General features: G+C 41.3%; 2 long non-coding RNA genes across 3 annotated transcripts; both read left to right on the top strand.

Moving 5' to 3' along the window:
- Positions 1–1,627: 1,627 nt before the first annotated feature.
- LOC141648145 (uncharacterized) lies at positions 1,628–3,806 on the top strand. 2 transcript variants are annotated; one of them, XR_012545941.1, is made up of 6 exons: positions 1,628–1,876; positions 2,033–2,278; positions 2,382–3,160; positions 3,445–3,493; positions 3,586–3,633; positions 3,752–3,806. It is a non-coding gene; the product is annotated as an uncharacterized LOC141648145 (long non-coding RNA). The 2 variants fall into 2 exon arrangements; XR_012545942.1 differs by lacking the exon at positions 3,445–3,493 and having other exon boundaries at positions 3,752–3,805.
- A 50-nt stretch (positions 3,807–3,856) lies between these two features.
- On the top strand, positions 3,857–24,012 carry LOC141648146 (uncharacterized). The gene is made up of 3 exons (XR_012545943.1): positions 3,857–3,916; positions 4,714–4,877; positions 23,239–24,012. It is a non-coding gene; the product is annotated as an uncharacterized LOC141648146 (long non-coding RNA).
- The last annotated feature ends 3,541 nt before the right edge of the window (positions 24,013–27,553 follow it).

The raw sequence follows: 27,553 nt of genomic DNA, 5'->3' as shown, positions 1-27,553 counted from the left end.
AAAAATGAGTAATAGTATCTCCTATTTATGGTATATAATTAATACTTGTATGATATAGTGCGAGGACCAATACAGAACATTTCACTTCAGCGGAAAAAATTGAGAGACATCTTATTCTTTTAGTAGAAGGGAGATGTCTTATGTTACTTTCTAAAGTAATCATTATTGCATTATGCAAAAATTTAAATTTATAGTTTATAGTTTAATACCAATTTTATTTTATTATAATGAAAAAAAATCATAATTTTGAATTTAATTAAAATATTAGAGTATAATTATAATTATAATAAAATTATATTTTAAGGAAAATATAAATAGTTTATTAAAAGAAAGTTTTAATTGTTTCCTTTAATAAGGCAAATGCATTTTGGAAGGAAAACTAAGAGAATTTTTATTCTCTTAGTAGTAGGGGAATTTTAATTACTGTACTTAATTCTGTAATTTTGATTTGTGGGTCTATTAATTATGCAATTATTGTGTAAACCCAGAAATGATTTTTGCTAATTCTATTTAAAAGTTGAAGATGAATGCCGTTTGTTATTAGTATTACTATTTCATTGCTTTAATTGATTAATTAGGATTGATGATTAGAGATAATGATTGTATTTTCTGTGTTTTTACTGGTATTTATAGTTGATGAAGGAATTTGGAGGTTGTTAGGTATTTGGAGGTTTGTTGATTGATGAAAACTCTGTTACTTTTGATTCAACTGTCAATGTTGAAGGTTTTATTAGTGAGATTATGACATACTCACTCCTGCCGGTCATTTGTTGTCCTTTTTCACTTTAGGTGTCTCAGTCAATTATTCTCTTTTCTATTTTAAAAAATGAATTTGATGAACAATTTAATTCTTCACCCTCAATTTGTTCCACTTGTCATTTAGTAATTGACCCTCTCCCCTTTCTTTGATCTTTATGACAAAATCAAAGGACAACAATTGACCGGGACGGAGGGAGTAATTAATGTCTAGGGGTGATAATTGTTCATGTACTGCCCATATTGAATACGAAATCTCGTTTAAGACCGTCTTAAGCTTAAGATAATAAAGACAGCTCTTTCCTTGCTGGGCGGTTTATTTAATGATAGCTATCTTGAGTCCTGACTATTGTGTAAACTTAAGACGGTCTTTAGCAAGAATAGCATAGAATTGAAATGCTAATTCATTTGTAAGAACTAGAGAACTGACGTAATGACGTCCATTGGTGACAGAGTGACAGGATATAGGATACAGTTAATGTTAGTTTGTGGTAGAGAAGTCCATTTTTTCCTTGCATGTTTTCGTATGTGCAGTTGGCCTTAATTTATATTGGCGGTTTCTTGGTTGATCCTAAATCGGTTATTTTGTCTGAATGCCTTTTTTTTTGTATACCTATGCGGGTACCTTGATAGTTAACTTGATTTTTCTGAAGTGAATTGAAGTATGAGTGTGTGACTAAGGTAGTTTGATGAGAATTGTCCAAGAGATTAGCGTTGCATTTGTGATCTGGGTGGATTTTGATGTCCCTATTTGCCATGGGAAGTGAGCTGTATCCTTCAGAGCGAGTAGACTCTAGAGCTGTCTGATATTTCATTTACGGTTACAGAAATACTAGGCAGTCTTTGACTTATGCGTACCTTACATGTCAAGTTTTCTGAATGACCTATTCTTATGCAATGTGGTAATGTCCATACCCATGGCATCTCTTTCGTTCTGTGTACTGTTGTGCTTTCTATATGATATCTTTTTGTCATTTATTCCCCTGTTCATTGCACTCTTTATCTTGTTATATAAGAGGTGATACATGATTAATAAGACCATATTCTTTTTATTGTTTCTATTTCCGGCGGAGGTGGTTCAGGAACTCCAAGGTTCAGGCGCTGTAAGCAGTCAAATGAGGTTCGTATATTTGAAATATAGTCTTTTCTTGTACTCCGTATATAGCAGCTCAAATTTTCCTGCACTTATTCTGCGTTGATCCTTTGTTGGGCCATTTGAATTACGGAGTATATCTAATGCTTATTCTAAAGTGTTCGGTAAATTTCTTCCTATCAGATTCCCTCTGAACTTACCAAACCAAATGGGGGCAATCTACTTGTCAATGACAATAACAAGTACAAATCCAGGTGGATTCGCACATATTCTACCTTGTGGATGATTGGGGTTCACTATCTACATGGGACATCTGTATATCTGCGCCATGGTGGTCGTGATCCAAATTCTTATGGCCAAAGAGCTTTTTAATCTGTTAAGAAAAGTTCGTGAAGATCGACATCTTCCTGGTTTTCGGTTATTAAATTGGTAAGGGTTTAAGGTTTGAGTAACTATTGAATGCACTGAATTCGGCCTTTTCTTGGTATGAATAGCATGGGTCTAATATTTTGTATATTATTTGTCTTGCCAGGCACTTTTTCTTCACTGCGATGCTATTCGTATATGGTCGATTTCTCAGCCAGCGGCTTGTCAACACTGTCAATTCAAACAAAGTGTTGTATAAGCTTGTGAGCAGTCTTATCAACTACCAGTAAATCCTTTTATGTGGTTTACTCAACAATTTTTAAGCCTTTTATGTGGAATAAGTATACCATTTCCCAGTTAACTTCGTAACTAACCATCTGAATCAGTTGAACATCCGAAGTTTACTTCTTGTTCAGGATGGTCGCAATCCCTGAACTTTGGATCTTCTTAGCTATTTTTAGTTTGTTACATTAGATTTACTTTTAACCCCGTCCTATACCTGGTAGAAATCCACATTTCCGCACATCAATCTTGCTTCTGACTGACTTTGTTGCCTAGGGGTTGGGTATTGCATTTGATTTATGAGGCCTCGGGTGGGATATATAAATACTAACTAATAGGGAAAGGGGGAGGTTGAGAGTTGAGAATGAAGTAGAGGTCCGTAAATATGTTGTAAATTTTGAAGCTACATGTTTTGGAAATTGTTTAATTGTCATTGTTTGTTTGCTCTTTTTTGGCGTGTTTGATGAACACGCCTCTTTGTGGTAAAAAGTTTGCTAATGCTGTTTTGTAACTGCTTTCAGGTTTTATGTGCTTTATTCTATCGCTTAAGAAAAAGATGTACAAATATCAGTTTGGGCAATATGCATGGACGCACATGATTCTAATTGTTGTGTTCACCCAGTCATCATTTACTGTGGCCAATATCTTTGAAGGAATGTTTTGGTGAGAGTTTCATGATAGGCTATATCAACTAATTGTTGCTTATTTCTTTATACATTTTTTTTCTGAATGAAAGTGGGTTATGCTCATTGCGCTTTCTCAAGAAAGCTTAGTTGGTATTCCTTGGGAATTCTGTTGTTTTGAGTCTGAATGTCTGATGGTATGAATGTGATGAGTCGCAGCCTGAAGGAGCTACTGATTTCTATAACATTAGAAAGACTTCTTTTCATATTCCGTTTTTCATCTTCATTGAGGCTAGTGACTCACTAGACATTGTTTTCGATTAGGTCAGAAAAAAGCAAAATGACTCTCACTATAGTAATTTCTGCTTTTGTGGTATGTTCTTTCGTCAATCTTGCTGAACTTGTGATGTTACTCGCTATTTTGTGGTGTTAAGTATGTGATATTGTGCACTTTTGTTTTGGCAGCTCGCAAATGTCATGGGTCGATTTGAATGGCTAACTTGTCCTCGAACGGTACAAATCTTTCTTTGATATATACCTATAGCTTATGTTACTCTTATACAGTCTAGAATTTTGACATTTTACTCTCTGATATGCTGATCCTGTTTGTGCTGACCATAACCACTTCTAGGATTTATCTACTGCATGGCTCCATTGTGATCCTGGGCCTTTATTACTTGGACCCTACATGTGTGACTCAGGCGTAGTTTCTTTGGCGTTGATTTTGTGCCTCTTTCAGGACTTTGGTGATAGCATCCCTGGACATGGTGGAATTACTGACAGAATGGACTGCCAGGTATGCTGCAAAACTTGTTTACATTCCGTATGTTATTATTTTTCAGTAGCTGACTAGAAAGTCTGCTGTCTTGAAATTTTTAGTAGTACCTGAGTAAAAGACCCGACTCTTAGAACCTGATTCGAGGCAAGAACCAAACTATTCTGACTTAACACCAAACCGGTAACACTACAACCGCATTAGTCCTAAACTCCTAACACATCCCGAAGAGAGACTGAGATGAGTTTATTTATAACCTGGAAAATGTCTCAACCCAATAGATTATAGATAATGAATAAGCTCAATCATGATCTAAGAAAGATTTTCTTACATTTAACATAATAATTTTAACACGAAAACAAAATTAGTGGATCAAATATAGTTCGAAGTTTGAACATAAGAGCGATTAGTCCTAAACTCCTAACCATTCTGTCAAGCTGGGGAGATCTTGCAGGAGAGACGGTTCGGCCAATCATATATAGTTCTTATTTGAGGTTTGTTTGTGTGGTCTTTGTTCTACTATGTTAATGTCGTGAGTCGTGGTTGTTTGTGTGTGACCCAATGCCTATACCAGTGAATTTGTTTTACTAGTTCGCTATATTATATTTTGGAAATTTCGACTTTGGTGACCTAAGAGTTCACAAATAACACTTTATTAACTCGAAGTTACACGATACATGTGCTTGAACAATAATGTCACTTTGAGCTAGTTCTTAGACTCCAAGGGACCAAAGTGGAGTTTCTTTATATTTTTCTTATATTCTTGCAATCATCAAACTCCTACTTCCGTCAATCCACTGACCATGCTGTATTCGAAGATAAACAGGATATGGGATGATCGCGACATTTGAAGATATTTGATGTTCTGGTGATGTCGCCTGATAGATCTTTTTCATTGAGACGGGATTGGACGCCTTGAGGCCTGATTTATACTCTACTCTGTTTAATCAGCATCATCCTGGTTGAAAATGTGACTTTGCTGGTATTGTACATTGGGAGTGGTCATGGAGTGTATTATTTATTTATTTTTGCATTTTTTATTGGGATTTTCCCATCTATACCCCGTGGTTTTCACTTTTCCCAACTGTACCCTCACGTATAAGAGATTACTAATTGTACCCCTAAGCTTACCTAATGGCTCCCAACCGTGGCTAATCTCCAATTTTCCGTCAAATGATGTCGTTAATTGCCAACATGGCACGCTTAATGTGCCAACAAGGCATGACTTGGCTGCCAACATGGCATTACTAAAACCCCTTCTACCATTCACAAGTCATATCCTTAATTTCATTATATTGACGGTTTTTCTTATTTATCGTCTTACTCACGCTTTATCGACTTTTAATTATTTGTAATGTCCCGCCTTATTCACACTCACCAACCTCTTCACTTTATCCCATTCCTCAACCCAAACCGCCTCCTACCTTGCTCTGTTGCCCCCACGTCTGTCAGCCTCCGTGGGTCCTTGCCACACTCGTCGCTCACTGATGTGACGCACATCTCTGTCGGACACCGTTCTTCCGCTGCTGATCTGTACCTCTCCACTCGATGTCGACACCAGCCACTGCGTCCCCTGCTGCGACGCAATCCACTATCGCGCTCCTTATTCGCTCACTGTTGCGGCGTCTTTCTCAGGTACCCTTGAAACCCTAACCCCCAAATCCATGTTATTTATTGTGTGAAGCTATTGGGGTCTTTGATGTTTGCGATTAAGGATTTGGGCTCAATAACGATGTGAAGTCGGGTTTCTGAGTTTGAATAAGACTGAGTTAGAGGGTGGTTTGAAGAGGATTTGGGCGAAATTTTCTGGATTTAATTAGATCGATTTTGATTCGGAATCTGAAAATAATAAGGGTAGTTTGGTCATTGCAAATAATTAAAAGTCGATAAAACGTAAGTGAGACGATAAATAAGAAAAACCGTCAATATAATGCCATGTAAGCAACCATGTTGGCATAAGGCGTGCCATGGTAGCACTTAACTGCCAAAACAAACGGAGTAGCCAAGTTTAGTCACGGTTGAGAACCATTAGGTAAGCTTAGAGGTACAATTAGTAATCTCTGATACGCGAAGGTATACTTGGGAAAAGTGAAAACCACGGGGATACAGATTGGAAAAACCCTTTTTTATTTCAACTCTTTTCCCTCCCGTTTAAATTAGGTTACCAGAGCTTTTAGGGTTGTTCGTGACATTAATGTTTTCTCGATTATTTACCTATCGATTCCCCTATATTTACTTGAACAAAGTTTTTAGGCACAAGTGTGTGTGGGATATGTAAAATCAGTGATGACATACGATGCAAATTTGTTTAATTAATATCTGTGTTCATCATTTAAAATCCGAGAACTAACCATCGACAAAGATGACAACCAATGACCGATGAGCACACTCACTTTCTGTCATCCTACTCCTATTCGTCGATCAAACTTTTGTTTTATCATCGTTTCCTTTCTTTTCTATTCTCTTCCTTGATATGGTACGATTACAAGGAATATTGTATGAAGCAAGATATATCGATAGGATTGTTAATGGCGATAAGGCAGTTATCGGCTTATCCTGGCTACTGCTATGCTATAGGGTGTTGGTGGTCTACATTGGCTGTGAAATATCCATCGACACTCTGCAATTGAAATCAATAACAGATAACGATGTTGGTGTAGTGTACATCTTCCTGGACAGCATTGCATTGACCGGTGGATCAACTGGAGACATAGAAGCAGGGGTGTAAGGAGCCGCACATTTAGCCGCATAATCCCTGAGAATTGCGCGCGCGGTCCTTTCACTTCGAGCCCTTAGATTTTATGTATTTTCAATTCTGTTTTTAGTTTCATTTAGTACTCCAAGACTATTTTATGTGTGTCGAATCTTGGAGTCTCGTTTTTAGTTTAAGATATGTTTTTAGGCGTTTAGAAAACATATCGCTATTCTACACATTCAATGTATCCTGCTACCAGGACAAAACTATCAAATTTGCCTCTATGAGAGGTGCTAGTCTATCAAAAACCGCATGTAACACCCCAAGTTATTGAGAGTAATGCTGTCCCACATCGGGGAATTGAGGAGGTTGTGATATGTTTATAAGCGATTCCACCCACCACTTAGTAACAAGGCCTTGTGCTTTTGGGCTTAAGTGAGGACAAGTAATGGGCCCAAAGGTACGTATCCCATCTTATTGGGTTGTGTTACGACCGTGGTGGGTCGGGTTGTTATAAATGGTATCAGAGCGACCCTGCGACCGTGTGGTGAGCCCGTGGTCGAGAGTACCCGGGTCACACACCTAGCGGGGGAGGATTCTGGGCTTGGCTGCGGTCAAGTTGGAGGCACAACGAGGACGTTGTGTTCTTTAAGTGGGGGAGATTGTAACACCCCAAGTTATTGAGAGTAATGCTGTCCCACATCGGGGAATTGAGGAGGTTGTGATATGTTTATAAGCGATTCCACCCACCACTTAGTAACAAGGCCTTGTGCTTTTGGGCTTAAGTGAGGACAAGTAATGGGCCCAAAGGTACGTATCCCATCTTATTGGGTTGTGTTACGACCGTGGTGGGTCGGGTTGTTATACCGCATCTCATCCAAAAGCTTGTTGTTGCTTGTTGCTTGCTTTCAATAATCGTATTGCTTACTTTTATTGCATTCGTGTGCCGGACTTGATAATCGTGACTAGGATTCCTGACACACACCCCGAGTCCCGAGAAATGTGCTAGTAGGCGATCCCTCATTAGTACGAGACCCTTGTTGCTTGCATTCTTGCTCTAGAGTTGGGCAAGAGTGCGCACCACGATCCGGCAAAAGTACCGGACCGTGACACTTGGTATCAGAGCCCGGTTTTCGGACGGGTTCCTGCAAGCCGCATTTATTCATCGAGATCGAGAAAATGGGCGAGAGTATAGAGGACCGAGTGGACGCCTTAGAGGAGGCTATCGATAAGAAGCATCCCTTACTCGAGGGCATCGTTATCCGAATGGGAGAGAGCCTCGAGGAGATGGAAAAGACGGTTGGTGAACTTGAGTCGAAGGTGGACGGGATAAGTACCCAGATCCAAGCGATCAGTGAGGCAATCCCCGATGATCGGTCGGAAGAGATCAATCACCTCCATCGAAAGATCGAGGAGCTAGAGAACACTTGTGCCTCGCTCTTGAAAGCGGTGGCCAATGACGGGAAGTCTTTAGGGGTCGTAAGGTGAAGGCGCCCCAACCTCGTACCTACGATGGGTCGAGGGATTCGAAAGCGGTCGATAATTTCGTCTTCGATATGGAGCAATACTTCCGAGTAAGTGGGCTCAACGAAGAAGGGAAAGTCGACACGGCAAGTATGTACTTGGTGGCGATGCCCAGATGTGGTGGCGGGCAAGGTACAAGGAAATCGAAGCGGGCACGATCACGCTAACATCATGGGCCGACTTCAAGAGGGTTTTGAAGGATCACTTCGACCCCGAGAACACCGAGTTTGTCGCTCGGAGGAAGCTGAAGGAAGTAAAGCACACCAAATCAATCCGGGATTATGTGAGGGAATTCTCAGCTTGCATGCTCGAGAATACGGAAATGACCGAGACAGACAGGACATTCGAGTTCGTCAACGGATTGAAGTGGTGGGCTTAACAGGAGGTAATGAGACAGAACCCCAAGACTCTGTCTTCAGCCATATCGGCTGCGGAGCATCTTCTCGATTTCCACGGGGAGCGAGAGATACCTCGAGATGTGGCACCAACGGAGAATACTGGTGCGCCTCAAATTGGGTTCAACAGAAGGAAGCTTCAAGCTAGTTCGATTTCGGTTGGGTACATTCGGTTTCGCTCACAGGGGAGTCAGGCTCAAGCGGCGAGCAGTTCGAACTCGCCCACAAGCTCATCTTCAAAGGTGGGAAACTCAACTGCGTCCACAACAAAGAAACCGTTCGCGTGTTTTGTGTGCAAGGGTCCTCACAAGATGGCCGAATGTCCCAACAAGGTCGAGTTCAACGTGATGATTCAGAAGATGCCAAAGGGGGCTCAAGAGCGTCTTAACGGGGCGCTGGCCGACTATCACCAAGAGTATGACGAAGACTCGGGTGATGAGGAAGACCACTCGCGTATGAGCTCATTATAGAGGATAAGCGCGATGGGGAAGTTGGAAGAACCCCTCGCCAAGAAATCCACCGGGTTCATGTACGTGGACTTGATGGTGAATGGGAGGAAAGCACGAGCCATGATCGACTCGGGTGCATCCCACAACTTCGTGACTAAAGAGGAAGCTGATTGGTTGCGACTAGTTCTGAGCAACGCCAATAGCTGCCTGAAGCCAGTTAATGGGAAGATGAGACGTGTCCAAGAAGTGTCTTAGAAGCTCGCGGTTCAGGTGGGTGAATGGTCAGGAGAGCTCGACTTCAACACCGTCTCGTTGGACGATTTTAAGTTAGTACTCGGGATGCAGTTCTTTCAGAGAGTATTAGCAGTGTTAAAGCCAAGTGACGGTTCGATGCTGCTGATGAGGTCTTTCTTAGTGAAGACCGTGGAGGGGGATGAGGACAAGGGGAACCCTCGGATATCGGCAGTGAGGGTGATACCAATGCCGAGACGAGGGGCGCAACCTTGGAGAGTACCCAATGGTTCAATGGAACCGAGGGGGAACAAGACTCAGGCTAACTATGCTGCTAAGTGGCCCGAGAGACAAAATGAGAGTCTACCACCTCAAAGGGGAGTAGACGATGAGGGTCGAAGGCCTCGTGACATTAGGGGGCCGCGTCGATGTGCTGAATCGACATCCTGGTTTGAGGGTCAGTCGACCCAAAAAAGAAGGCCTCGTACCATCAGGGGGCCGCGCCGAAGTGCTGATTCGGCGTTCTGGAGAACTAACATTCCTTTGAATGCAGGTGCTGAAGTGGTGATTGACAAGGTGAAGGTGCGCTGGAGCCAGTACTTGGAACGATCTCGTGAAGCTTCTGCTCGAGCAACGAGGCCATGGACTTTCCAAAATGATCACAAGCGAGTGATAAACTTGGAGGACATGATGTTCGGTAGTCTAACCGTCAAGGAAATGCACTATATTCTTGAAGAGACGATGAATCCGATCATGGTGTGGACTGAGAAGTATCTACGAGCCGGAGTGAAGAGAAAGCCAATCCTCAATACAGCATGGACGGCCAAAGCTCACCGAGGATGTCTCACTGAAGCGCCATTCGAAATTTTGGTGTTGTCGAGGGCGACAACATATTAGGTGGGGGAGAGTGTAAGAAGCCGCACATTTAGCCGCATAATCCCTGAGAATTGCGCGCGCGGCCCTTTCACTTCGAGCCCTTAGATTTTATATTTCCGCTTATGTATTTTCATTTCTGTTTTTAGTTTCATTTAGTACTCCAAGACTACTTCCTGCTTGTCGAATCTTGGAGTCTCGTTTTTAGTTTAAGATATGTTTTTAAGCGTTTAGAAAACATATCGCTATTCTCACATTCAATGTATCCTGCTACAAGGACAAAACTATCAAATTTGCTTCTATAAGAGGTGCTAGCCTATCAAAAACCGCTTCTCATCCAAAAGCTCGTTGTTGCTTGTTGCTTGCTTTCAATAATCGTATTGCTTACTTTTATTTCTTTCGTGTGCCAGACTTGATAATCGTGACTAGGATTCCCGACACACACCCTGAGTCCCGAGAAACGTGCTAGTGGGCGATCCCTCACTAGTACGAGACCCTTGTTGCTTTCATTCTTGCCCTAGAGTTGGGCAAGGGTGCGCACCACGATCCGGCAAAAGTACCGGACCATGACATAGGGCCAGGAAGAAGGGGATTGCAATGATTCTAGCAAGCCTGATGACACAGCTCTGGTGGAGTAGGAATAAAAGCAGATTGGAATTTTTGCTTGCTAGGCCTGAGATTCTAGTTGCTCAAGTGAAAAATGAAGTGAGGCTGAGAGTTACTGTGACACCCCCATACTCCAAGTGCCTTACCAAGACCACTCAGGTATAAAGATGTCACCATCTCGGTTTCCCGAGGCAATGATAATCATAAGACAATAACGAAACAACATTTAAATAGTATAAGTTTAGTGAATACAATCCAAAACCAACTGATAGAAATACGGTTACATATTCTTAAACCAAAAGTCTAACAACTAATCAAAATGTCTGACAAACTACTCAAACTACAACGGAAGACTCTATCATCTTGTGGTGACACATCCCAGCTAGCCCATATGCCTCGACTCATACCTGCTCAACAACTGTTCACCATCCCCGAATGGATCACCACAATTTTTCAAAACAAAGACGGGGTCAGTACTAATCATACAATCAACTATATAATCACTATAAGACAGAAACTAACACATCTCAACCGTCACATAACCCAAACTCCACAATCACTCCTCATCACTGACTAGACACTAAAGTGTGTAGTCCTGCCAGAGTACTCATCGCAACAGGTTACTCCACTCTGCCAGTGGGGGACCGCATCCGTTCCCACCTAAGCCCCGCTCATACCATAGAGCGAACAACCCAAATCCATTAATGTGCACATCCCTTTTGTGGCGGGTTCCACAGAAGGTGAATAATGGGCGTGAAGCCACTCCCGCAAGTGACCCCACTCAGCCAGGGACGCATCCCGAAAACCACAGACAAATACAATCAATTAAAACTATCAACAGTAACCAATTCCAACAACCGTCACAATACGAATACGATATTGTACAACAATCACAACCAACTATCAACACATTATGTGACCAATACTGAGTAGGGAAACCCTACCAGGAATGTAACATACGCAGACGATCTCAACAGCTGTATCAAAAAGCCTCCTCTACGAATCCTCCTCCTAACACATCATCACATAATCACTAAACATACAAAAACTAACACAAATCCCCAAACCCCCAAATTAGGGTTTAATCAAACTTGACTAAATACTATAAAATTAGTACGTAGATCTTACCCTCGACTCAAGGATCACAAGGATGTAAAGAACGGTGAAATCCGACCTCAAAAGCTCCGGGATTTGTCAATAACACGGATGAATGCAAAGAACGTAACTTGAATCTCTTTTCAATGTAATTAGGTTTGTAAAAGTGTATTATGAAGATGACGGAAAGGTTTATATACTAATCCGTGTTATTAACAAAACCCGACAAACCATCAATCGTAAACCGAGCTACTCGATCGAGTAGCTGACGCACTCGATCGAGTGCCACTTACTCGATCGAGTACCCAGGATGCTCGATCGAGTACCCTACAGACAGAACACTGTTTTAAAAACCAAAACACCCTTACTCGATAGAGTAAGGCCTACTTGATAGAGTACCCAGAGACTCATAAAACCGTAGTATTACAGTCTTCCCTTCTTAAAAAGAACTTCGTCCCCGAAGTTCAAACCACAATAAAACAAAACATACTACCACACTCCCGACACAACAACCAAAACAAAACTCAACACAAAAACATGCTACCAACCAAACTCAACCCGACTCAAAGCACTACTAGATATACCGACACAACACAAAAAGGGTGTAAAAACTCTTTGCGATCATCTCCTACCCCCCTAAAAGAAACAAGGTTACGTCCCCGTAACCATACATACCTGATCAAAAAGGAAAGGGTAACGCTCTCTCATGGCCTCCTCTGCCTCCCATGTAGCTTCCTCAACCTCATGATTAGACCAAAGGATCTTAAGCAAAACTGTCTCACCACTCCTAGTCTTCCTAACCTTCCGGTCAAGAATCTGCTTAGGCACCTCAAGATAAGACAAGGACTCATCTAGCTCTATGCTCTCTGCCTCTAACACATGTGATGGATCATTGACATACTTGCGCAGTTGAGATACATTAAACACGTTATGTACCCTATTCAAAGAAGACGGTAAAGCCAAACGGTAAGCAACTTCTCCAACCCGGTCTAGGATCTCATATGGCCCTATGAACTTCTGACTCAGCTTGCCTTTCTTTCCAAATCTCATAACCCCACGCATAAGAGACACTTTCAGAAGAACCTTGTCCCCAACCTGAAACTCGATATCCTGGCTATGTAGATCTGCATAACTCTTTTGCCTATCCTGAGCTGCTCTCATCCTCTCTCTGATCATCTTTATCTGCTCAACCATCTCATGTACCATCTCTGGTCCTAAAACCACTGCCTCAGCACTGTCGTCCCAACAAATCGGACTCCTACATCTCCTCCCATATAAGGCCTCAAATGGCGCCATGCCAATACTAGTGTGATAGCTGTTGTTGTAAGAAAACTCAATCAAATCCAACCTCTGTTCCCAGCTACCACCAAAAACCATCACACAAGCTCGTAACATATCCTTAAGAGTCTTGATTGTTCTCTCTGTCTGACCATCTGTTGCAGGATGAAATGCTGTACTCATCTTCAGTGTCGTTCCCAAAGATTCATGTAACTCTTTCCAAAACCTTGAGATAAACCTCGCATCTCTGTCAGATACTATGTCAGGCACCCCATGTAACCTTAACACATGCTTCCGATAAGCCATAGCTAATTGTGCCTTAGTCCATGTATCTTTCATTGGCACAAAATGAGCTGACTTGGTCAGTCGATCCACTATAACCCATATCATGTTGTTACCTTGTTGACTCTTTGGCAAACCCACGATAAAATCCATAGAGATGGATTCCCACTTCCACTCAGGTACCTCAAGATATTGAATCTTACCTTGTGGTCGTCGCTGTTCCCCTTTAACTCTCTGGCATGTCAAACAACGGGCCACAAACTCAGTTGTTTCTTTCTTCATCCCAGGCCACCAGAACGTCTTCTTTAAATCCTTGTACAGCTTGTCACCACCTGGATGTACCGAATATGGTGTACAATGTGCCTCTGTCATGATTGTCTTTTTTAGCTCCTCATGATTAGGGACACACCACCTCCCATCAAACCTCAAACTGCCGTCTGTATGAATAGAGAATCTAGACACTGTCCCTTTCTCTACTCCAGCTCTCCACTCTACCATCTTAGGATCCAACACCTGTTTACCTCGAATATCATCATATAAATCAGGCTGCACTATCAAATCTCCCATGGCATCCCCTCTCTGCATCACGTGTATCCCAAACCTCCCAACCTTATCTTTCAACCTCATCAAAGATATAGCTGTGCACAAAGAATGTACACTCTTCCTGCTCAAAGCATCTGCAACTACATTGGCTTTCCCTTCATGGTAGATAATATCCATGTCATAATCGCCAATCAACTCCATCCACCTCCCCTGTCTCATGTTCAACTCCTTTTGAGTGAAGATGTACTTGAGACTCTTGTGATCTGAAAATACCTTAAAGGTCGCCCCATAAAGGTAATGTCTCCAAATCTTGAGAGCAAACACCACTGCACCCAACTCTAGATCGTGTGTAGGATAATTCTCCTCATAAGGTTTTAATTGCCTAGAAGCATAGGCAATGACTTTACCGTTCTGCATCAACACATATCCCAACCCATTCTTTGAGGCATCTGTATACACCTCAAAGTTCTCACTCCCTTCAGGCAAAGCTAAGATAGGAGCTGTGGTCAAACGCTCCTTTAATGTTTGGAACGCCGTCTCACAACTCTCATCCCAACAAAACATGTTCTCTTTCCTCATCAAAGCCGTCATAGGTCTAGCAATATTGGAGAAATCCTTCACAAACCGTCTGTAGTATCCATCTAAACCCAAGAAACTCCGAATCTCAACTACATTCTTTGGTGCTTCCCACTTGGTAACTGCCTCAATCTTTGCCGGATCCACAGCTACCCCATCCTTAGAGATCACATGCCCCAGAAAAGTAACCTTCTCTAACCAGAACTCACACTTGGACAGCTTAGCATACAACTCATGCTCCCTCAAGGTCTGCAACACAATCCTTAGTTGTTCCTCATGTTCCTCCTTAGTCTTGGAATAGACTAAGATGCCATCGATGAAAACCACCACAAACTTGTCCAAACAATGACTGAAAACTCTGTTCATCAAATCCATAAACACATCCGGTGCATTAGATAACCCAAAAGTCATCACCACATACTCATAATGGCCATACCTCGACGTGAAAGCTGTCTTTGGTATGTCCACCTCTCTAATCTTCACCTGATGGTACCCCGACCTCAAATCAATCTTGGAAAAGACCGATGCACCACTCAACTGATCAAACATGTCATCTATCCTTGGCAAAGGATACTTGTTCTTCACTGTCACTCGGTTCAGCTCCCTGTAATCTATGCACAACCTCAAACTCCCATCTTTCTTTTTCACGAAAAGAACTGGTGCTCCCCACGGTGATACACTAGGTCTAATGTATCCTTTCTCTATCAGATCATCCAACTGCTTCCTGAGCTCCTCCAACTCCTTAGGACCCATCCGGTACGGTGCCTTAGAGATTGGCCCCGTCCCCGGTTTCAGCTCAACCATGAAATCTATCTCCCTCTTCGGTGGCAACCCCGGAATCTCCTCTAGAAAGACATCTGAAAACTCCCCCCACCACTGGTATCTGATCAACTGTCGGATTCTCTATCCGGTCATCTCTCACATGGCACAAGATCAACGGGCACCCCTTCCTCAGATAGGACTTCAAAGTCACAGCTGCAATCAACTTAACTTTGGGTTTGACAACAAACCCACGATAAGACACACTAATACCCTTAGGACTCTCAAAGACACTTTCTTTTGATGACAGTCTATCTTTGGTTTATACTTTCCTAACCAATCCATCCCGACTATCATCTCAAAACCGTTTAAAGGAAACTCTAGCAAGTCTACAGGTAGATCAACTTGCCCAACTATCATAGATACATCCCTAAACAACCTCCCACATGTTACATACTCTCCCGAAGGTATAAAAACTTTCTCACTTACATACTCATACTCTCTCAAACCCAACTGTTTAACATGACTCGAAGATACAAACGACTGAGACGCCCCTGAATCAAACAAAACAAAGGTGTAAACACCATTAACAAGAAAGGTACCGGTGATAATGTGTGCGTCGTCCTCAGCTGCTTGTTTCTCCATCATAAACACTTTCCACTGGTTTTCTGTCCACCTCCCTGGACAGTACTGGCTGAGGTAGTCGGCTTAGCACCCGACCCCTGGTTGTTGTTGGTGTTGGTAACTGGTTTCTGATAAGAATTACCGCCATTGCGGTTACCTCCACCGTTGTTGCTCTGACCTCCCCGGTTCTTCCATGACCCAGCCGGTCTGTTACTCGCAAAACTCTGTGCCGCCCCCTGAGAAAAGCTTCCCTGTCCCGGCCTCTGGTAACCCCCGTTCGCCGCACTGGTGCACTCATGTCTCTTGTGGCCTACACCGCCACAGTTAAAGCAGATCATACCCCAACTACCACGACCACGCCCGTATGAAGCCCCAACACTAAACCCCGAATTAGATGAATATGCTCTAGCCTGAGTGTGGTTGCCCTTCTTGTAACTGGATTGGCCACCACCCTCGCTCCCAGACTTTCTTTTCTCAGCACCTCTCTCTCGGGCTATCTCTACCAACCTCTCAGCTCTCCCAGCCCTCTCATAAGCTTCCTTAACATCGGTAAGGACTCCCACGGGTAACTTATCCATTATCTTGGGGGTCAACCCCTTCTCGAACCTCAAAGCTAGGTTCTCCTCACTCAAACCCATATCCTCAGTATACCTAGACTTCTCATTAAACTGCTTGTAGTACTCAGCTACAGACATCTCAGAGGTCATCTTGAACCCATCAAACTCCTCCCTCAACTTATTCCTCACATGCTCCGGCATGAACTCCCTCTTCATAGCTTTCCTAAACTCTTCCCAATGAATAGCAGGCAGCCCCTGCTTCTCATACATCTCTCTAGCACTCACTTTCACCTTATCCCACCACTCTCGTGCTGCCTCCCTCAAGTGGAACGCAGCTTGTTCTACCCTTATCTCATCCGGACAACGTACCAAGTCCAGAATGTTCTCCATCTCACGATGCCAATTTTCAAGAAGAATTGGCTCCTCGGTTCCCTTATACTCTTTTGGGTTAAACCTCGCTATGTAGAGACTGATCTTAGAGTGATCAACCTCCTAATCTTTCCCCACTCTCTTTAGGGCCTCTGTAAGAGCATCTTGATGCTCCAACATCTTAACTATATCGTCAACGTTCATGCTCTCAGCTCTCGCATACAAAGCGGTTTTCTTTGGCGGCATCTTGAAACTATATAAGAAAAGGTAGATATAACCATACATACCATAACCCAAAACACGAAAACAACCTGCCCAGAACCCACTCGATCGAGTGCCAAAACCTACTCGATCGAGTGGCGGCTACTCGATCGAGTGCCCAACATACTCGATCGAGTGCCCCGACTCAAGATCCCAAACAGATCTTCTGATCTCTAACATACTCAACCGAGCTGACAAGCCACTCGATCGAGTGCCCCCCACTCGATCGAGTTCCCCTATGTACTCGATCGAGTACCCAAAAACACGCTTCTGATCATAAAAACATCAAACTGACCACTTGATCGAGTCAGACCCACTCGATCGAGCACCTCACCTACTCGATCGAGTGCCCCCCACTGGATCGAGTCATGCAGACTCGTGAATTCTACCCGCATGTTATCTCACTTCCCAATCTTACAGATATTACCACACTTTCAATACTATCACAAATACTCATGTTTTCTAGCAATTCTATACGCAATCAATGAATAATTCTACTCATGCTATCAAAATGCCACGTTATAAACAACCAATATGCCTTTCATTCAATTCACATATAAAACACATCTCTTCTCTTTTAACCATACTTTCAATTCTCCACTTCCAACATCCAATAGTTCACAACACATACCGTTGTGCACACATTTGAACCAACAGACAACACATACAACCTTGACACATACCCCCTATGTGACCGGTTGAAAATTGCAGGGCGAGTTCGCGACTTTAGGACGTCTCCCAAGTCTTTGCATTAGCTCCTACAACCTTTACCCCGGGTTTATTTTAATTGACTCCCTATGTTCATTATATTCATTAGTTACAGGTTTTAGGATCGTCGCTCTGATACCACTTTGTGACACCCCCATACTCCAAGTGCCTTACAAGGACTACTCAGGTATAAAGATGTCACCATGTCGGTTTCCCGAGGCAATGATAATCATAAGACAATAACGAAACAACATTTAAATAGTATAAGTTTAGTGAATACAATCCAAAACCAACTGATGGAAATACGGTTACATGTTCTTAAACCAAAAGTCTAACAACTAATCAAAATGTCTGACAAACTACTCAAACTACAGCGGAAGACTCTATCATCTTGTGGCGACACATCCCAGCTAGCCCATATGCCTCGACTCATACCTGCTCAACAACTGCTCACCATCCCCGAATGGATCACCACAGTTTTTCAAAACAAAGACGGGGTCAGTACTAATCACACAATCAACTATACAATCACTATAAGACAGAAACCAACACATCTCAACCGTCACATAACCCAGACTCCACAATCACTCCTCATCACTAACTACACACTAAAGTGTGTAGTCCTGCCAGAGTACCCATCGCAACAGGTTACTCCACTCCGCCAGTGGGGGACCGCAGCCGTTCCCACCTAAGCCTCGCTCATACCATAGAGCGAACAACTCAAATCCATTAATGTGCACATCCCTTTTGTGGCGGGTTCCACAGAGGGCTAATAATGGGCGTGAAGCCACTCCCGCAAGTGACCCCACTCAGCCAGGGACGCACCCCGAAAACCACAGACAGCTACAATCAATTACAACTATCAACAGTAACCAATTCCAACAACCGTCACAATACGAATACGATATTGTACAACAATCACAACCAACAATCAACATATTATGTGACCACTACTGAGTAGGGAAACCCTACCTGGAATGTAACACACGCAGACGATCTCAACAGCTGTATAAAAAAGCCTCCTCTACGAATCCTCCTCCTAACACATCATCACATAATCATTAAACATACAAAAACTAACACAAATCCCCAAACCCCCAAATTAGGGTTTAACCAAACTTGACTAAATACTATAAAATTAGTACGTAGATCTTACCCTCGACGCAAGAATCATAAGGATGCAAAGAACGGTGAAATCCGACCTCAAAAGGTCTGGGATTTGTCAATAACACGGATGAATGCAAAGAACGTAACTTGAATCTTTTTTCATTGTAATTAGGTTTGTAAAAGTGTATTATGAAGATGACGGAAAGGTTTATATACTAATCCGTGTTATTAACAAAATCCGACAAAACATCACCCGTAAACCGAGTTACTCGATCGAGTAGCTGACGTACTCGATCGAGTGCCACTTACTCGATCGAGTACCCAGGATGCTCGATCGAGTACCCTACAGACAGAACACTGTTATTGTAATACTACGGTTTTATGAGTCTCTGGGTACTCTATCGAGTGGGCCTTACTCTGTCGAGTAAGGGTGTTTTGGTTTTTAAAACAGTGTTCTGTTGGTTAATAGGAATGTTATGCAATGGATGAATAGGATATGTGAGACATAAGGTGATGTGGTAATTACCTTAGAAAATGTTGTGAGGGACATGAAGTTTAACTATTAATGAGACGCTTATCTTTCCCCAAAAAAAAAAGTTGGTACTATCATTCTTAAAATTGTCCAAAAACTTTTGAGTTTTAATACCCGTTACATTTTACTGTCTTGCAATAATGTTTTTATTAAGTACATAAGAGGGACAGAGCCTCAAAACTAATTAGCTACAATACGATAAATATAAACTCCTAAAACATCCTCACGAAGAATAGGACGTAGTTTTGCCGGCAGGACGTTGAGAAAAGTGGTAGAAGGTGCCGATGTTACCCTTTGATTGGCGAGCCAATCTGCAGCTCGATTCAAACAGCAAGCCCTATTAATTCTTTGAAATGTTGGATTAAAGGATGTTGGGAGGTGAGGAACGCGAGACAATAATTGGATAACAATAATGATTCAAATAACCGGCGGAAGAAGGAGATTTTTGTGAGATGGCTTGCTCCTCCTGATGGCTGGATTGCACTCAATATCGACGGTGCCTCAAAGGGAAACCCGGGTTTAACAGGGGCATGGGGTATTTTTCGTGATGCGTCGAGGAATATGCTAGTGGCGTTTTCTGAAAACATAGGGTTAGCTACGGTGACGAGGGCTAAGTTGATGTCGTTAAAAAGAGGACTGATGATTGCGAAGGAACGACTGTTTCAAGCTATTATTATTCAAACCGACTCGGAAGTAATCATTGATTTACCCGAATCAGGAGGTAACACCCCATCGGCGTATAGCCATCTAGTCCAAATTTGCAAATGTTTCATTAGTGACCATCCATGGAACATTGAGTTTCATCAGATTTATCGAGAGACTAACGCGTGTGCGGACTGGTTTGCCAATCGCGGAGTGACTCAGACACAACAACGACCTCTTATAGAAGCAAGGGAAATTCTGAGGCAGCTTTGTTTTTTATTTCTTAGTTTCCTTTTCTGGGTTTTTTTCCCGTTTCTTGTAGCAAAAAAAAAAAAAAAACGTTGGACTAAAGGACGTAGCCCACTACTCAGAAGTTGTTGTTCTCGGAAGAAACTTACACAAGAACTATTATCCATAAGAACCAACAACTTGGTTAAACGTAAGGCACGAGCGTGCTCAAGACCGCCCAATAGAGCACGCATTTCAACTCTCATTGAGTTACATATGCCACAAGAAAAAGGATACGCGGATACAAAATTACCAAAGTCATCCCGTATAATTCCACCACAACCCGCGTCGCCCGGGTTTCCTTTTGAGGCGCCATCTGTATTAAGTAAAAACCAACCAAAGGGAGGAGGATGCCATCTCACGAAAATTTCTTCATACCTAGAACCTGGCGTGGAATTAAAAAGCGAAAATAGAGCGAAAGCATTTTTATAAGAAATATATTGTTGTTGGAGGAAATGAAGAGGGTCGGTTGGATTTTCATTTCCTCTTCTAAATACGGCATTATTCCTCCACTTTCATATCCACCAACAAGTTAAAGCGAACTTCATAGACCAATCAACAGAGGCAAACTAGGAAGTATTACGTATATTATTCGAAACCCGTTGAGAAAATGGAGTGGATAAACTGGATGCTTGGGTTATAGGCAAACCAACTTGGTACCAAATTTCGGCAGAGAAAGGACGGGACCTGAGAACATGATCGGTAGTCTCGTACTCTCGTCGTCAAGCAAGCATCTAGGGCACATAGAATCGTCTGATAAATTACGACAGACTCTATTATAATTTCACATAATCATGAGAAGCTAGTCACATAAACATACAGATTCTCTGTTGAATGGGGATTTTCAATATAAGATGACAATCATCTGTATCGGGTTCAGAGGGCATTTCGTTTGGACGAATAAAAGCAAGAGCAGATTTTATTAAAAATTTACTATTGGAAGTTCCGCCCAGAAAAATGCGTCCTCGATATACGGCTCTGGAGCAAGCGTATAAGCTTCAAGTTTCAAAAGCTCCTCTCTTGGAAGGTAATTTGGGAATAATTCTCACTTCCAACCTGACGTCTCATCTCACATTTCGCTAACTGTTGCGGCCTAAAATTGATTCGGGAATAGTCATAATAGCTTTATCGGATATCCAACCTCTATCAACCCAAGAGTGATCCCAGAAAAGTGTAGTTCGACCATTTCCTACCACAACTGAGGTTCCTGCCGAGACAATCTTAGCTTATGATGTAATTCCGGCCCAAACGTTGGACAAATTTGGCTTAGGTTGAAATATATCGACATCACATATACCATTAAAATATTTGGCCCAAAGAGCTCTTGCCCATAATCTATGTGGTTCAGCAAGGACCCGCCATCCAAGAGTCTATTGCAACATAGCTTTCATCTCGACAATATCATTGTTCGGAGCTTACTGAGGAGGTTGTTTCTACTGAAATTGTTGTTGCTGACTAAAACTTGGACCTCCTTGGTTCCGCCTTTGATAATTACTTTGTTGTTGATTTCCGCGATTCTAGGGGAATTACATATGCATTGTTCTGTGGCGGATTGAGCACATTCTGACTCCTCTTATTGAGGAAATTTGAATAAGGATTACCTTGCTTGAAAGACTGGAAAGCATGGACTTTCTCTATCGTACTCATACACCTCGCTGCACTATGATCATAAATTCCACATTGCTCACAAGACACCTCTTGCCGAACCATAACATGAATCATCTGCTGCTGACCCAAGGACTAGGACGTCTTCAATTCGGCAATCTGGGCAGTCAATACCTCCAACTGAGCTACAACTGCACTATCTGAACCACCTCCTCTCGTACTACCTCTGGGGTTACCATACTCAGTAGTGTGAGTAGCCATCTCATCTGTTAACTACCAAGCATTAGTATCATTAGTGTTATTCTGAAATCTCCTATTGGCAGCGGAGTCAAATAAAGTTTTATGATCATCATATACCCATTATAGAACTGATTGCGCAAAATCATATCTGAAAACCATGATGTGGAACAAAACAGACTAGTCTCTTGAAGTGAACCCACAACTTAGTCACGTCTTCAGTGGGACCTTGTTTAAAAGTTGTAATCTTGCTTCTTAGAGCATTAGTATTTTGCGGTGGAAAGTACCTCTTATAGAATGCAAGAGCTAAGGAATTCCAGTCTATAATAGCATGAGCTTCCATATCCAAATCACGTAGCCACTCCGCAGAACCATCTCGTAGAGAAAAAGGAAAGAGCACCTGCTTTACTTGGTCCTGAGTTACCCAGCATTCAAAGTGATGAAGCAGCAGTAATCAGTGAACTTCTCCATATGCTTAGCAGGGTCCTCCCTTGCTCCTCCTCCAAACATGTTTCGCTACACCAAATTGATTTATAATGGGCGAATCTCAAAAGTACCTTTATATGTAGTAGGGAGCTTGAATCCTTTTGTAATACCTCGGATTTATGAGCTGTTGGGTACTCTATCAAGTAGGGCTTAATCTGTCGAGTAAGTTAGATTGAAATTTTAGAGTGTGTTCTGCCTGATGGATACTCGATCAAGTGAGGGCAACTCGATCGAGTAGGCGGTACTTGATCGACTACCTCAGTTACGCGATCGAGTAAGCCGGGTTATATGGGTTTTGGCCGGGTTTGATAGCAATGCGTGAAAAGGTTATATAAAGTATTTTCGTCAATTCTTTTTAATTTTACCTAAATTCCAAACCTTTTTACAAAGAAAAAAAACACCGTTGAATTCTCTTCTCGCATTGCTATCAAATCCAAGGGCTAGAATCGTCGAATTTCGGAATTCTTTATACCGTTGAGATCGTCGTATTGTGGGTAAGGTCCTTGTACTATTTTTATGTCAATTCATTATTTTTTTTATTTTAAACCTAATTGGGCGAATTAGGGATTATTGGGAGTATTGTTGATTCTAGATTGTAATCGTATGATTATGTGATTATAGGAGGTGATTTCATAGAGGGACGCTTTTGATCCGCTGCTTGTGTTGATTTTGGTGATTTCATTCCAGGTACGGTTTCCCTACTCAGTTATTGTGTAAATTATATAAGATGGTTGTTGGTTTATTGGCATGTGATTATATCATAATTGGGTTTTGGCATTGTTTACAATGGTATTATGATTGGATTGTGATTTGTCTATGGTTTGTGAGGTGCGCCCTCGACTGAGTGGAGTCACTTTCGGGAGTGGGTTCACGCCTTTGATTTTCCCCTTGTGGTTCCCGTCACAAGGGGATGCGCACATTAATAGACATGAGTTATTCTCTTGATGGAGATGAGCGGGGCTTAGGTGTGAATAGCTGCGGTCCCCCACTGGCGTTGTGGAATATATGTTGCGATGGATATTCCGGCAGGGCTACACACTTTAGTGTGTAGTCTAATGATTGGTGACGCGATGGTGTTGGAGGATTGTTATTGTGTAATTGTCTTTTGTTTGTCTTATATTGTTTATGCAGTAACTGGCCCCGTTTAAATGTTTTGAAAACAATGGTAATCCATTCGGGAATGGTGAGAGGTTGTTTAGCAGGTATATCTTGGATGTGCGCGGGATTAGCTGGGGATGGAGTCACCACGAGGTAGATAGTAGTCTTCCGCTGTTGTGTCTTGAAATTTTATTTAGTTTAGCTGGTTTTGGTTTGGAATAGTTGAATCATACTTCTCAGTTTTGGTTTTGATGTAAACACTTTAAATTTATTTACTTTAAGTACGTTTCTTGATGGTCAATTTTGATTACTATGCCTCGGGTAACCAGGATGATAATATTCTCACGCACTAGGTGGTCTTGGTAAGGCACCTCGGTGTACGAAGGTGTTACACCTTTAGGTTTGGAAGCTAGAGTAGGCTTAGAATGACTGCTAATGTAGGCATCTTGATCATTGTAGGAATTGGAGTATCAACATAATAAATTATGTTGTCCTCTTCAAAGGACGAATTTTATGAAGTAATTTAATGCTCTATGTCACTGTCAAGTATACTCAAGTTTTTTACTTGACCAATTTCTCTTTGAAACTTTTGTTTGTAGCGAAAAGTCTTCTATGGATTGGGATATAAAGGTAAAATCTCGGACCTGGGCGTACATGAAACTAATAAGAGAAACGTCAAACGGTCTCAAGGAAGTGAAGTTCCCTGTGACAAGAGACAAAAATAACCAAAAACAAACAGAAAATAATTGCCTCCCCGACAACGGCGCCAAATTTGATAAGGCTAAAGTCGTATCACCTATATCATACCTTAATACTAACAAATAGCTAGTGATGAGCAGGGTATCGTATCCACAAGGAGGCGGTAATTATCAAGTTTGCTAATGATTAAGTTCGTCTTAAAGTAACCGATTTCTTGAAGAATTTGGTTTGTTTGGCTATGAACTAATTGCAAGTAAATAAATGATGAATTCAATAAGATTCAAAAGTATAGGGAACAAGTTTACTAGGTAGTTATCCGGGGGTATGATTTAACTAATTAACAGAGCAATTTATGTTGTTTAAGGTCATATCATCACTAGATTCTAATATGCCCTTTACATCTATCCTTAACATGTGGTCACAATCATTAAGTCAGTCTATTCAATTGTCGCAGCCTATACTAGTCTTAACCCAGTCGGTGAAAATCCTAATTTGTAAGACTAATTAACTAATCATGGCTAGTAGTTAATCAATTAGATTTAACACTACGCCAAATAAGACATCCAATAACGGTCAAATAATGCAAGTTATCGTTTTTAAATAGAAACACGGGACCGTTATTGCAACGATGGTGTTAAATATATACAACGATTGTACAAATAACAAGCGACCGTTATATAACATCAAGAACCGTTGTTAAATCTTAAGAACGGCATCAAATCCATTGTCGTAGTTTACTATTGACAAGGACTTATCGCTCAAAAACCGTTGTTAAATATTATATATAATAACGGTTCATTTCGTTATCTTATTTAATTGAATGTCAAAATTTAACAACGGCTTTATTGCGTGCAAAACCGTTGTTATATTCATCTTTTGACAACGGTATGTAACCGTTATCAATTTATATTGATGAAATTTTGTCAACGGTTTTGCTTAAATAAACCGTTGTAAACGTTTTGAACTCGACAACGGTTATCGTTCGTTATCTTATATTTTTGGCGGTTTGAATGAGAGGGAAAATATGTCAACGGTTATTTATCTAAATAAAACCGTTGTCAAATAATTGTTTGCAACAGGTTGTTTTTAACCGTTATCGTTTTTATTTTTTTTTATTTTGTTTTAAAAATGATTTTAGCCTGTTCTAGTAGCTGCTGAAATGCTATTTTTTCAGCAGCGTTTGTAGCAGATGCTGAAATGCTATTTTTTCAGCTGCTGCTGAAAAATAGCATTCCAGCAGCGGTGCAGTGCAAAAATTCAATCTTGTATCAAAATATTACACCCCGCAATCAATTAAACCCAATTTAAAAACAGTACAAACATAATGATCAACAGCCAAAACACAACTGCTATTGAGAAAACAAAAGAAACCAATACACAATGGATCTGTATATACACACTCGTACATAAAGCATGAGAAAACTATTGAGACCTTACTAATGAAACAACATAACTGGCCCACATATTTCTCATCTGGTTGATGTCCTCTGGTGAATATTCCGGGGCTTTGTTGAGTATTTGTGGAAACTACAATTCAAAATATACATAATCAAAATAGCTGTAATACATGGAGGTATACAGAATTGAACTCAATTTACGTCTGAAATAGTTTTTAAATCACACTAACCCGTATCGGAATGGTAGATAGTTTCTGTGGATAACCTCCTACATGGACTGGCAAACGTAAAAACCGCATTGTTTGTCGTATGGTTCTTTAAGAGACTATTATATAAATCACACACAAATCAGCTGAATTAGATAATCAACCTATCGCATAAACATTAATTAAATGATACGAGTAATTATTAAGAATACACTTACTAATGGCGTGATAAAATTGGGAACACCGTCGCTTTCATATTTCCCAAGGGGACATAATCTTTTTTTTTGCTGCAAAAACACTAAATCATAAATATACACACATGCCATTATTATTTGCATATATATATGTCTCAAGTCATACAATAACAAATGACATTATTGAAGGTTGTAAACTTACTCAGTTATCATCCTTACACAACTGTTAGAGGGTTTGCCTTCGCGAGAGTCAATCCAGTACACTGTTTTTGTTTCCACTTGGATTGCCAGTAGCACCCAATGCTTCCTATTCATTTTGAGACATTGAACTGTTAGTTCATTTACACGCATTTAAGCATGTTAATTTCATTACAATAATCACGTACATACATTTTCTCATTGTAGGGGGCAAGCCATAGTTTTTTGGACGACATGAACCGACGAGCGATACTATTGATTTGTTCTTCGTATGAAATTCTGTTAACAGAGAACGCCTTAGGACTCAAGAATCCATAGGCATGAAATGGGACCTTCCACTCAGCAATCTGATTATTGAGATACCTATTACACCACATGGAACAAAGAATGTTATTGTAATTGATAATTTAAACAAATATCATTATTCGTAAATGACTTACTTCATCCAAATCAAAATGTGAACAACATCTAAATTGTCAAGGTCGACGAATTCCATCAGTTGCTTCGGGTCCAGTACGGCTACATCATCTGCTCCCATAATGTCCTATTAAATGTTAATCATGACTACATCCCCTCTAGGTGACTTCTTTACAGCCAGGTTGTGCAAAACCATCAGCGAAGAAGTTTTCATTTTTTTCTTATAGTCACACGATTCATAATAAGAATCATAAGCAGGCTTGACTGCAACAACTTCCGTTGACGTAGTAGTAATTGCTTTAGCTGCTGCCATGGCTTTGCTTAACTTCTACAAATGTAAAGATTAAAGTACTTGTGTTAATATTCGTTCCCTAATATATTTAAAGAACAAGTAATAATTAACGTCTGCATATATGTACCTCGGGGATGACAACGTTGATGAGGTTGTTAGGCCATTGCACATAAGAGCTCAGGGCTTCTTTCAAATACGTGACCTCCTCAGTAGGAAATGGTACTTGTACTTCCCCATACTCGTCTTTATATAATTGGGACACTTCCACTTTATAGCAATTGTGACGAAGGGCTATACCATGAACCTTAACTTGTTGACGCCGGTCGTAAGCGAACACGTATCCTCTGGCAACAACAACTTTCTGTTTCCCTGTAAATAGAATAGACGATAAGGCACCTTGCAATCGCCCTTCACGACAGCTTTAATCAATTAGTA

The sequence above is a fragment of the Silene latifolia genome, chromosome 3 (assembly GCF_048544455.1).
Source record: "Silene latifolia isolate original U9 population chromosome 3, ASM4854445v1, whole genome shotgun sequence".
NCBI lineage: Eukaryota > Viridiplantae > Streptophyta > Magnoliopsida > Caryophyllales > Caryophyllaceae > Silene > Silene latifolia.
This window is presented reverse-complemented; position numbering and strand designations above follow the sequence as displayed.